Genomic DNA, 13,764 nt, shown 5'->3' with positions numbered 1-13,764 from the left:
ATTTAGGGTTTTCTGTAACTCACCCACACCTGGACCACCAAAAAAAACCTCTAAAAAACAGCTACCCAAGAGAGAGGACTCACGCCACCACCACAAGGGGAGAAGAAGAAGAGACCGCCAGACCGCTAGCATTCCGGAAGAAGCCTAGCATTCTGGAAGAACCCTCCGCCTCCCTTCAGGGAGCATTCAATCTTTCTTCCCCCAAAAGGGGAGGTCGCTCAAAAGCTGTCTATGGAGAGTTCTCCTTCTGACCTCAGTAGCATACATAACCTCTGGGTGGGCCAGATGTGGCCCCTCTCAAATGAGTCAGCTAAAAACAGCAATATTAATCTTTACCACAGTCATACTGGTGAATGCCACCAGTATGGCTTCAGCCAAGTTGGCTTGCTTAAAATAAAGGAAATATTCTAGATGATACAGGAAACATCGAGATGTATATTATAAAATTCCTACCTTCAAGCATCTTATATTCTAATAAGGGAAGATATAAGATTTGTACACTAGAAGTCCACTAGATGTCATATGATTATTATAATGTGATACAAGATTTAAAAAGAGAGAGAGAGAGATCTTTTCTGACTGGCTGAAACAAAGAAAACTTCATGGAGGAGATGATATCTTTGTAGGGGTAGAACAGGAGAGCATGAAGATATACCAGGTAGTGAAAGTGGAGAGTAAAACTCTAGAAGTAGGAGATGACATAAATTACTTAGAAAATGGCATTTGGCATGAGCTGATTATAATTTATACAAGTGACTAATTGAAGACAAGCCTAAAAAGGTAGGTTGAAACATAGTTATTCAAAGGCCTTGAATTCTAGGCTAAGGAAGGAATTCAGAATTGATGTGATAGCTACTGAAGTCTTTCTAGCAAGGAAGTGAATTTTGCTGTGGCATAATTTAGGGAGACTAATAGAGTAATAATGTGTAAACTAGATCTAGAGGAGAGCTTAGAATCAGAGAGACCAGGGACAAGACTATTTATTGTAATTGTGTAGCTCCCAAGAAATAAAGTCTAGAACTAAGGAAACCCATTGTTGTCATTTTCCCGATAGTGACAAAATTTTCTGATATCAATTTTTAGTTATTTTCTGTGTTTTACTATTGTTTACCACCTTTTCTACAGATATGGGACAGGTATATGAATAAGAAAGGTGCCACTTAGATGTTAGGATCTTATATATGTGTGTGTGTGTGTGTATATATATATATATATATATATATATATATATATATATATATATATATATATATACACACACATATAAACACAAACACATACACATGCATATAACACATATACATAGATACATAGATAGATATACATACTTATATACATATATACACACATATATATATATTTATACATATATATGTATTGATTGAATATACACATAACACAGATGAGGCATTGTCCTTTAAAAAGAATATTATTTGGGAGAATTTTATAGCAGTAAGGCATGAATCAAGAGACTGCATATTACTGCCATAGGCAGGAGGGTAGCCAATTCAAAGGTAGGAGGTGGATATTGTGTTTGAGGAACAGGATGTACTTAGTCAGTATAGCTATAACTTAGAGTGTGGGGAGGATTTAGATAAGAGTAAAACACAGAAGACTGGGGAAGTAGGATGGAGCTAGGTTGTGAATGGCATTAAAAGAGTTAGTGGAATAGTCAGTAAACATTAGGCACCCATTGTGTGCCAGACACTATGGTAAACAGGTGGGATGCAAAAAGGGGTAGAAGGCAATTCTTGGCCTCAGGGAGCTAAAATGTAAATGCCAAGTATAGGACTTTATATTTGATCTTGGAGTTAATAGGGAGCTGCTAGAGTTTATTGAATAGGTGGATGGCATAATCTGAGCTGTGCTTTGTGAAAATCACTTTTGCATTGTAAGGAATTAATTGTGATTTGGGGTTTCCATGACCCCATCTTTGCTTCATTATAGTCAGACTGAAAAGATGTGATCTTGAAAAGCCTAAGAAAAGATGGGTGTGTACTTGAAGAGTTAATAGAACAAACAAAAGGAACTCTGATTAGATTTGTCATGTATATTAGGTGGGACTGAATAACACAAAGAACATTTATTGAGTCAAAGTATCCAACAAAGTACCTAAGCCCCACCTAGGAGTTCCCCAATGCCCACATGGGCCTGGCCAAATTATAATGGGGATAGCTCAGGGGATATGTTGAACCAATTGTAGACTCAGCATGGATAAGAAACTCCCTTTCTGTGGGAGAGGCAGGAAGGAGAAGGGAGAACTCCAAAAGGGAGGAGAAGGAAAGTGAGAGAGAGAGAGAGGAGCTGGTTGTGGTTGAACTTCAGACCGAACCAGGAGACGCTGCACAGCTGATTCTCCTTAGAACTACAGATTCCAGGTAGCGATGCTTTCGTGTTGGTGAAGTGAGGCTGGCTCTTTATGCCAGCTGAGCTGGAAGAAAGTTTAGGGTGTGAGGCAGTTTTTGTTTGAGCCAAACTGTCATGAGTAGCTGGGAAAGCAGAGCTTATTTGAGGTACCTGGGGGTCTTTTTACCCTAGAGATTTAGCTTCTAACCATCTGGGAAGTGGGTCATATTTTCCCCTTTCCTCTATTAACTTCACTTGTGTTGTAAATTTTGTTCACATTAATAAAACCTCATTTATTTGTGGAAAAGAAGCTGTTAATCTCCTTTCTTATCAGTCTGAGAGAAATAACTAAAGAACAGGCAGTTTGGAAGAAAGGAAACTCTGGACCTAAAGGTTTCCCATTATTTTCTTAACCCCAATATTATGGCAAACTGCCCAGTTAACTCTCCCCATACTGCATCTGAAGATAGATTAGATTGGAGTGTAGATTCACTTGAGGCAAATGGATCATTTAGAAGGCTATTTGTGAAGAGACATAAACAAGGATATATTGTGGAAAACAGAGGTGATAACATTTTATAGTAGTGCTTAGATTAGCTATATGGACTGAAAGGATGTAAGGAACCAGAGGTGACACTGAGATTGTGAGCTCTGGTGACTAGGGGGATGGCATTGCCTTCAATATTAAGAGGAAATTTGAAATTTGGGAAGGTTTGGTAATAAAAAATGAGTCTTGCTTTGGACATGTTGAATTTGAGATGTCCAAAGGGTAGTTGGAAATGGACTGGATCTTAGGATAATAATTTCCCCAAGATCATATTTGCTATTCCCCTACTTTTGTAGAAGAAATAAATAGGGAGAAATGATTAGAACAACAGTGGGAAGAAAATAATTGAAGATTTGCCATGCTGTAGCCCTGTTCTTTTCCTCCTTCCCATAAATCAGGGAAATAATTATTAAATTGGTCCTTGGATGTGGAAAATACTAAAGAATTTGATAGAGATAAAAAGAAAAAGGATAGAAAAGGATGAGGAGGATAAATGAAAGGAAAGAGAGTAGGTCCTGTTGTTTCATCTATTTTGTCTCTAATTGTTCATTTTTACTTCTTATAGGTGAATCATACATACATTTTGTTTTTGTTTTTGGTTTTTGCTTTTTAGTGAGGCAATTGGGGTTAAGTGACTTGCCCAGGGTCACACAGCTAGTAAGTGTAAAGTGTCTGAGGCCAGATTTGAACTCTGGTACTCCTGACTCCAGGGCCGGTGTTCTATCCACTGCGCCATCTAGCTGCCTGAGACCTGATTTTATATTGCTTTATGTTTCTTTGCCACCACCAAAGAACTCAAAACCTAATGATTTTGCTTCACTGCAAATTATTTATGTAAAAGGTTGAAATCATGGATCAGAGATCCTGTGATCTGTTTAAAAGATTCTTTGATGTATTAACAGTTTCAGTGAAAGTGGAAGAGGGATTTTAGCATTTGAACTGAACGAAACAAATATGAAAAAGAAATATAGCAAGGAGAGGATTGGGTAATCATGTACCAGATACTTTTATTTTTTTTTCTTAAATGGGATAAATAAGGATTGTAAGTGCCAGGAAAGATAGGTAAAATCATATAACTCAAGAACACTAGATCAGTGTAATTTGTAGTCAGAAAGTATTCTGTGTCTGCAAAAAAAGGGACTTAAAAAAAAGAGATGTATAAATTTTGTCAGGGGAAAGGGTACATTGTAGAAATAGCATAATTATGTATTTATGTATTTATTTTTTGTTTTGTTTTGTTTTTGCCTTTATTTCTTTTTAATGAAAATGACATTTTACAATTTCAGATTTTTCTCCCTCCCTCCCCTCCCTCCCCCCCTCCCTAGACAGCAGGTAATCTGATATAGGTTATATATATATATATATATATATGTGTGTGTGTGTGTGTGTGTGTGTGTGTATATACATATATATATGTATATGTATATATATGTATATATATATATATATACACACACACACACACACACAATAACATTAATCCTATTTCTGCATTAGTCATGTTATAAGGGAAAAAAAATCAGAGCAATGATGGAAAACCTCAAAATAGAAAAAAAAAAACAACAGCATCAAAAACAAAAGAAATAGTATGGTTCATTTAGCATCTATACTCCGCAGTTCTTTTTTTTTTTTTTCTTTTCCTGGATTTGGAGATCCTCTTCCATCACGAGTTCCCTGGAACTCTTCTGTGCCATTGCATTGGTGAGAAGAATATAGTCCATCACAGTAGATCAACACTCAATGTTGATGTTACAGTGGACAATGTTCTTCTAGTTCTGCTCATCTCACTCATCATCAGCCCACACAAGACCCTCCAGGTTTCTCTGAATTCCTCCTGCTCATCGTTTCTTACAGCACAATAGTATTCCATTGTATTCATATACCACAACTTGTCCAGCCATTCCCCAATTGATGGGCACCCCCTCAACTTCCAATTCTTTGCCACCACGTAAAGAGCAGCTATAAATATTTTTGTACATGTGGGTCCCTTTCCCCCTTCCATGATGTCTTTGGGAAAAAGACCCAAAGTGTATTGCTGGGTCAAAGGGTATGCACAGCTTATCACCTTTGGGCATAATTCCAAATTGCTCTCCAGAATGGTTGGATCAGTTCACAGCTCCACCAACAATGGATTAGTGTTCCGATTTTCCCACAGCTTCTCCAACATTTATTATCTTCCTTTTTTGTCATTTTAGTCAATCTGATAGGTGTCAGGTGGTACCTCAGAGTTGTTTTAATTTGCATCTCTCTAATCATTAGAGATTTAGAGCATTTTTTCATATGGGAATAGATAACTTTGGTTCTTCATCAGAAAACTGCCTGTTCATATCCTTTGACCATTTCTCAATTGGGGAATGATTTGGGTTCTTATAGATTTGATTTAGTTCCCTATATATTTTAGAGATGAGGCCTTTATCAGAAGTACTGGCTTCAAAAATTGTTTCCCAGCTTTCTGCCTCCCTTCTAATTTTGGACGCATTGCTTCTGTTTGTACAAAAACGTTTTAATTTAATGTAATCAAAATCATCCACTTTGCATTTTATAATATACTCTATCTCTTGTTTGGTCAAAAATGGTTTTCCTTTCCAAAGATCTGATAGGTAGACTATTCCTTTCTCTCCTAATTTACCTATGGTATCACCTCTTATGTCTAAATCGTGTATCCATTTTGACCTTATTTTAGTATAAGGTGTAAGATGTTGGTCTATGCCTAATTTCTGCCATACTATCTTCCAGTAGGAAGACCCTATTCAAGGGCCACAGAATTAAAAAGGAGAAAGTAATGATACAACTGATAACATTTGGCCAAGGGACTATTAAAGATTGAGTAGTAGTTCCAAATTCCCAACAGATATTAATCTTTAGGATTTGAGAATAAGAAATCAAACATCATGAAATCTAGAATTCTGTGGTTTTCATAACATTTTATGTGCATTTAATGAGTGAACATAATAATTGTGAATCATTTTTCTGTGATATGGTTATATTAAATGTTTCAAAGGATTTTGATTAAAAGTAATGAATATATGGTTTATTTATCATTACACTGTGACAATGGTTTTAAAACATCTGGTAATCAACTAATTCCCTTTATCTTAAACTACTTCCAACAATATTCATATTATGTACTCATCCCTAGAGATTTCTAAAAATGTTTAATAAATAAGAAATATTAAGTTTAGTAGAAGTTTAAAAAGAACTGTATTTTATAGCAAATATTAAAGTACTGGAAAATGTCAGCAAACAGTATTTGTTAGTATTCAAATAGCTTAATGTTCAGATGTTCTAGCAGGTTAATAGCACTATACAAAATCATATCAAAATTGACAGCCTAGTTTGTTTCAAAAACTTGTTATTTCTTAAAACAAAATCTGTGGGATTTATGTAAAAATTAATATAAATATAAATATTAATATTTATTTCATAAGAATAACTTACAATTAGCAGGAGAAGGCCACAAAACTCACTTACAGCATGGTAGCAATTAAAATCAAGACTGATTGATTAGATTGTGATCACTTTTCTTCTATATGTTCCTGTCTCAGTTCACAGAAATGTCTAACATAACATTTGACTCCAAAAGTCATTGATTCCTGTTCTTGTTTTTGATTTGATGCCAATGGATTCCATCAAACTAGTAAAATCTCGAATCATTCATTTTTACTCCTCATAGGTGAACCACACATACATTTATAATCACTCAGTTGATTTTTTCAGGATTTTAGATATGGAAAAACATAAATTTCCCAAGAAATATTGGGTAAGAATTCCCATGTAGAAAACTAAGTAAAAGAAAGCAAGAATATGGGGCTTTAGGGATAGATGAAGGACCATAAATAAGAGATAGATTTCTGGTTGTGTAGCAGGGGAGAGAAGAAAAAGTCAAAAACCCAGAGAAGGGGTAAGAGATTTAGGGAGAAAATTTCAGATGAGATTTTTCCCCATTGGTAATGAGAGAATACTAATTCAGAGAATGAGTCACAAAATAATTGTTTTGGAAGAACATCAGATACATATATCCAACATATGCTAGAACAAAAATTACTTTTAAAATTGTCAGTGGCAAGTGGCCATTCAATATCTGATTCAAGACCTCAAATAAGAGGGCATCGCTTTTCATGTCCGAACATCTTCAAAATAGTAGAACATCCCTCCCTGCTCCTAACCCAATCAAAACGAAGTTTGCCTCTTTTCATCTTTTTAGATCCTCTCTTCCCCCACATTATTCTTCCCTCCCAGGCTAAGAAGTAAGAATTTGGTCCTCATTCTCTAGACAAATATTCAGAAATGTGAAGAATGCTCTCATGCAGCCTTCAGCAATCTCTTAAAGCTAAATGGTCCCAGTTCCATAAATTATTTCATATATTGCATGGCCTCTAGTCCTAACCGATTTATCAGATATTTTAATGAAATTCAAGATGCTATAGATTTAATTTTTGATTTGAACCTGTAATTTAAGTAGTATGAAAACAATGGCATGTTGGTAAATGTTTAGCATCTTACTGGTAAGGCATCTAGTTATTGCCATTTCAGATAATGCTTACTCTTGGTTTTAGGTGGATATTACTTTTTTGTTTGTTTGTGTTTTTTTGGGGGATGAGGCAATGGGGATTAAGTTACTTGTCCAGGGTCACATAGCTAGTATGTGTCAAGTGTCTGAGGCTGGATGTGAACTCAGGTCTTCCTGACTCCAGGGCCGGTGCTCTATCCACTGCACCACCTAGCTGCCCCAGATATTACTTTTTATATTAAGAAAAGTTCCATTGATTCCTATGCTTTCTAGTATTTTTTTAAACTATGAATGCCTATTGCATTTTTGAAAAGCCTTTTCTGTATTGATACGCTAATATATATTTTCTTATTGGTATGGTCAACCATCCTTGTTGTTTTCCTAACATTGAACCATCCCCTGAATTCCTGATATAAATCCAACTTGGTCATAGTGTATGGTCTTTGTAATACATTGCCATAAACTCCTAAATGTTGTTTTATTTGAAATTTTTGCAATGATATTCATTAGGGAAATTGGTTTATAGTTTTCTTTTTCTGTTTTTGCTCTCCTTGGTTTAGGTATCAAAACCATATTTGAGTGAAGAAAGGAATTTGGTAGGATGTTATTTACCTACTTTATTCAAACTGGTTGTATGGTATTGGGATTATTTGTTCTTTAAATGTTTAGTAGAATTACATATAAATCTATCTATTCCTGAGACATTTTTTTCTTAGTGAGCACATTTATGTATCATTTAATTTCTTTTTACTAAGTCAGAATTAGTTAATTATGTCACCTCTCACCTGTGGCTCCAAGAAGTTGTGGCATGTGAAGCAACCACACCATGGTAAAACCACTCACTGACAGGTCAAACTAGGTTGAGGGTAACCAACAGATTTCAAACCCATTGGTATGTTAAGAGGATGTCTACCCTTAGCATGTCAAGATTTCTTCCAGCAGAATGGGTAGATTAGAACAATTTGTTCCAACAACCATGAAGGCAGCTGAAGCAGGTAGATAAGCAGCCCTGGATTGTTGTCCTTTGTTCTTGAAGAGGACCAAGCTAAAGCATGTCTGACTGTGGCTGATCGGACCAATGTGAGTTCTACAATAGGTCCAACACAAATAATCCATGCAAACATTTGGGATGGATTCTCCAAGTTTGAGCATCTTGTGTTTCTTTTGAGCTACTTCAATTCTGTTCTGCTTCATAGAGCATAGCACCTTCTCTAATGAGGGCATGCACTATTGGGTGTTGCTCTGCCAGTGCCTTCCATGTCATGTTATCAATTCCAAGTTCTTAAGAGAGACTAAAGAGTGCCCCTATATCACTTTTTCTTACCAGCATGTGAGGTGCTTGCCTTCTGTTAGTTCTCATAAAATAGTCTTTTAGGAAAGAGTAAGTTAGGCATTCAAATAACATGGCCAGCCCATCAGAAATTGTGCTCTCTGATGTAGAGTTTTGAATGTTTTAGTCAAGAGAGGACCTCAGTGTCTGGTATTTATCCTGCCAGGTGATCTCAGAATCTTCCTAAGACAATTCAGATGGAAGCAATTCAGTTTCTTGGGAGGGAACTGGTGTACTGTCTAGATTTCACAGGCATAGAACAATGGGGTCAGCACAATGGACCTTCAGTCTGGTAAGCAGCCTATTACCTCTTCTCTTCACAGTTTTCCTTCAGAGCTTCCCAAATACTGAGACAGCTCTGGCAGTGTGAGCAGCAACCTCTTTATCAATGTGTACATACCTGGAAGTATATTGCCAAGGTAAGTGAACTTATTTACACTATTAAAAACTTCTCCATTGCTGTAACTGATGTTTCCACTTATGGATGCTGAGGTGCTGTATAATGGATAACCTCTGTTTTCTTGGTGTTAATTGTTAGGCCAAAATTAGCACAAGCAATAGAGAATCCACCCACACTTTGTTTCATCTCAGCTTCATTGAGTGCACAGTCATCTACAAACAAAATCATGCACAAAAAACTCCTTTCCCCTTTAGTCTTGGCTTGTAGCCTTTTCAAGCTGAAGAATTTGCCATCAGTGTGGTAGCTGACCTTGATGCCATGTTTGTCCTCAATGAAGGAATTGACAACATGGCTGAAAAACATGATGCTAAAAAGCCAGGGAGCAAGCACACCGCCTTGTTTCATTCCATTGGTGACTCGGAAAGCATGAAAGCATTGCCTATTATCCAGAACCCGGGTAAGCATGCTGTCATGAAATTGATGTACAATACTGTTATGGTGTAAATGTGGTACGGGTTGGGGTTGGGGTTCTTGGGAATTCCTCTTTAAAGAATTACACCCTCTTGCACACAAAACTTAGTTGGAATAAGGTGGATAGTTTAGTTTAGGAGCAAGGGAAGGGAAGGGTGGGGGGGAGGGAAACCATGAAAGAAATCCTTGACTTTTCATGGGGAGATTTGGCATAAAGCCACATGGCTCAGAGGTACCAATCTCCTCGAACAGGAGACTGGATAGGTATACTTATATAGGGGACTGATGGGGGGTGGACCATCTGCCGCGTGAAAAGTTCCTTTAGTGAGAGAGGACCATCCCCCACTGGTGGTAGCTGGGGGAATTGGGTGAGGAGTGGAGGACCATCCCCCCACTGGTAGTGACTAAAGGAATTGGGCGAGGGGTGGCTACGTAATCCCTCTTCAGGAACACAAGGCCGAAGGCAACACCCAAACTTATCTCCCCAGGTAAGGGGAGACCAGAATGAAGGGTAGGAATCCCAAGCTAGCTCAGTCCGATTTGGTTCAGTTTAGTCTCTCTAGGCGTTATCTGTCCTCTGGTTTAGTTTCTCAAGGAGAAGATTCCTCGGTGTGCCCAGAGAAATTCTGGGGTGCTCTGCGCCCCATGACAATACTGATAAATTTGTTCAGGCAACCAAATTTTGACATAATTTTCCATAAGCTGTCTAGACTGACATTATCAAAAGGCAAAATAAATCTTGATATTTTGTTGGCCATTGATTTTTCAAGAGTCATTTATGAAGACAAAATACACATTTATCTGAGGAAGAAATAATAGTTTTTTTGAAACCATAATAATTTTACCTATGTAATCCCACATATTTTTCTGAAATTGTTCAAATAACTATTATTTTTCTCATAGAAGATACATATCTGACCACATGGTCATCTAAATTTTTCTAACACATTATCTAGTTGCTTACAGACTAGTAGATATTATTGATTATTCACATCACTGAAGCTGATACTTGATTTTAACTTGTCACGTCCAATGGGGATATGTGTTATTAAATGTGGAAACTGATAAAATGTGTATATGGTTTTCTAAACTTTGAGAAGGAGGGTGGAAGTCAGAACTGATGGCTTTTTGAAAAGGCAAGCCAGAGGCATGAACACAAAATATTATTAATGTCTGCTCTTAAATGTGTTTAGACTTGTGCTAACTGACTTTGAAGAATGAGTTTTAGGAGCTGTGCCTAAGGTCTGCCCAAGACCAGATGCTGAAGGAAAGGGAAAGCTGAAAAGTTCATGGTACTTATCAGTAAAACAATTGAAATTTAATGACCCATGAAACAGTTTTAAATATTTTGATAGATTTCTTTATGTATGGTTTGCTTTAAAACTACAATAATGACAACAAAACTATATCAATTTTTCATAAGTCTTGTGGCACATGTATTTTCAACTCATAAAACAATTGTTTTCATAAGCAATACTTTTTCAAACCTGAGGGTCACCAACAATTTCTCATTGGTTGCCCAAACTAGACTATTTAGGGAATGTTAGCTTTTTGAGGTTTGTAGGAAACTTTTGCTTGATAAAAACTTGCCTGCTTTCATGTTTCTTGCTTATGATGGAACATACTTCCCATTGTTAGCAAGTAAAAAAATGCTTAATGGATCCCTATTTGGTGTTCATCAATAATTATTTCTACTGCTGTTTTTAGTTGTACATAAAGTGAAGAAATATTTATCAGTACTTTCTATCACCTCCTTCACTATTTTTTCTTTGAGGTTGATTTATTATATTCTTGTTGGAATTGGGTGGGGAGGGGTCACGTTAGATAGTTATTTCCATTAATTCCTAAGACTCCCTATGACTAGAATATTCCACAGAATTTACTTCTCAAATATCTGAAAATTCTAGTAATGATTAGAAAATTTCTGCCTTTTGCAAAGAACCTTGGAGTAACAAAAGACTTAATCTAGGCCCGAGGCAATTGGCTTTTAGTTTCTTCTTATGTAAAATAAGGAAGTTGGACCAGGTCATAGAATTTCAGTTGCCAACTAGTGTAATTTTTATGTAATATGGGGCAGCATGATATAGTGGACAGAGTGTGGAGATATAACCAGAAATATATCTGAGATTCACAACCTGGTTCCGATATTTACTAATTGTACTATTATGGAAAAGTGAACTAAGATTTTCTCAATCTCAGTTTTTTCATTTGTAAAATGATGATATAAATATTATTAATACTAACCTTATTGGGTTGTTTGAAATTAAAATTGTGATTTCCCCCAAAATATCCAAGTGCTCTCTAAATGCCAATTTTTAATACCTGAAAGGCAGCATGGTGTCCTCAAAGACCAATGGATTTATCAAAAGTACCTTGGTGTCAATACTGTATTATTTACTATCTGTGGTACCTTTACCAACTTCTTTAACCATTTTAAATATAGGTCCTCTTTTAGGAGGATGAGGTGATCTCTAAGGTCTCTTTTAGCTATTAATGCTATTCTTCCTACAAGTTAATCTAGGCATTAACCATGTGAAACTACCAGAGATGGTAAGCCCCCTTATTTATGAGGAAGCCCATTCCATTTTGTATAGCTTTAATTGCTAATATTTTTCTTCTGTATGAACACACTAAATCTAGTGTATTTGCTGTATTACTCAACAGGGATGACATCCAATTACACATCAAAGATTTGTACCACAGATGCTCCACATTCCCTTCCAGGGAGGGATGGTTAAGACTATCTCTTTTGATCAGAGATGGATCTGGTTTCAAAGCTTATATTGCTTCATGACTGGATGTCATCAACAAATGTTATATACAAATAGGATTGTTAGGAGGACTTTACCATTGAAAGGAAATTCTCTTTTTGGATTTTGCTGGATAGCTTCTGTGACAGTGACTAACACCATGATTGAGTGTAAAATTCCCCTGTTTTATGTCTTGATATCATATTAACAAAAGAGAAGAACCAAACAATTGATCTCTGTTTTGCATTGTTCAAGAAGACACAGGAATTTTCTTTTTTTTCTTATTTTTCAGGGCAGTGAGGGTTAAGTGATTTGCCCAGGGTCACACAGTAAGTGTCAAGTGTCTGAAACCAAATTTGAACTCAGGTCCTCCTGAATCCAGGCCTGTGCTTTATCCACTGTATCACCTAGCTTCCCCTAAGAAATTACATGATTTTCACATGAGCCTGGGACATAGCTTTGGAATATAGGTTTTAATATAGCATTTGTCGTGACAGCTAGGTGGTGCAGTGGATGAAGCACTGGCCCTGGATTCAGGAGGACCTGAGGTTCAAATCTGGCCTCAGACACTTGACACTTACTAGGTGTGGTGACCCTGGGCAAGTCCTTAACCCTCATTGCCTCACAAAGAAAGATAGTATTTGTTTTAGTCAATCAAATGGAGTTGGACCCAGAACTGAAAAGAACAGACGATATTGTCTATGAAAAAATGCAGTGCTTTTATGGATGTATCTCAAAGCTTCTCTCTGAAACAAAGTACATATTACAACTGGAGATAGAGAAAATCATGAAACCACAAAAACAGTATAAATTTTAAATTACATAATATCAACTAATCCTGTATAATAGCAAGGCAACCTTTACCTCTCCCTTATTCACTATTCTACTCACTACAGTGATTATTCCAAAATTTTCATCCATCTTAAATCCTCTGGTGGCACCCTTCCTCTCGTCTTTTCAGCCAAGGACTTTATTTCATAATGTCACAGAAAAAAAAAATTAAGTCAACATTCTAAGCACTCTGCCTTCTCTCCCTTCTTGTCATTTCATATAACTCGATGTATTCCCCTATGATCTCTTCTTTTACCCCTGCCTCAAATGAAGAGGTGGTCTTTCTTATTGGCAAGGCAAACTACACTGTATCCACAAGTCATTCCCCCCAGTACATCCCATCTTTTCCAGCTGATGTCCCCTCTATCATCCTCACTTTCACTTATCTTCCATCTCTCTCCAGCTGTCACCTGCTTCCCTACCAACCCATATTCTTGTATATATTCCTGTATCCTTTAAAAAAAAACAACACAACTTGATTTGACCTTCCCCACTAGCTATTGTCCTATATATTTCCTTCCTTTTCTGGTTAAACTCCTTGTGGAAGTCATTCTTCAACTAGTGCTTCTACTTAATCTC

The sequence above is a fragment of the Dromiciops gliroides genome, chromosome 1 (assembly GCF_019393635.1).
Source record: "Dromiciops gliroides isolate mDroGli1 chromosome 1, mDroGli1.pri, whole genome shotgun sequence".
Lineage (NCBI taxonomy): Eukaryota > Metazoa > Chordata > Mammalia > Microbiotheria > Microbiotheriidae > Dromiciops > Dromiciops gliroides.
This window is presented reverse-complemented; position numbering follows the sequence as displayed.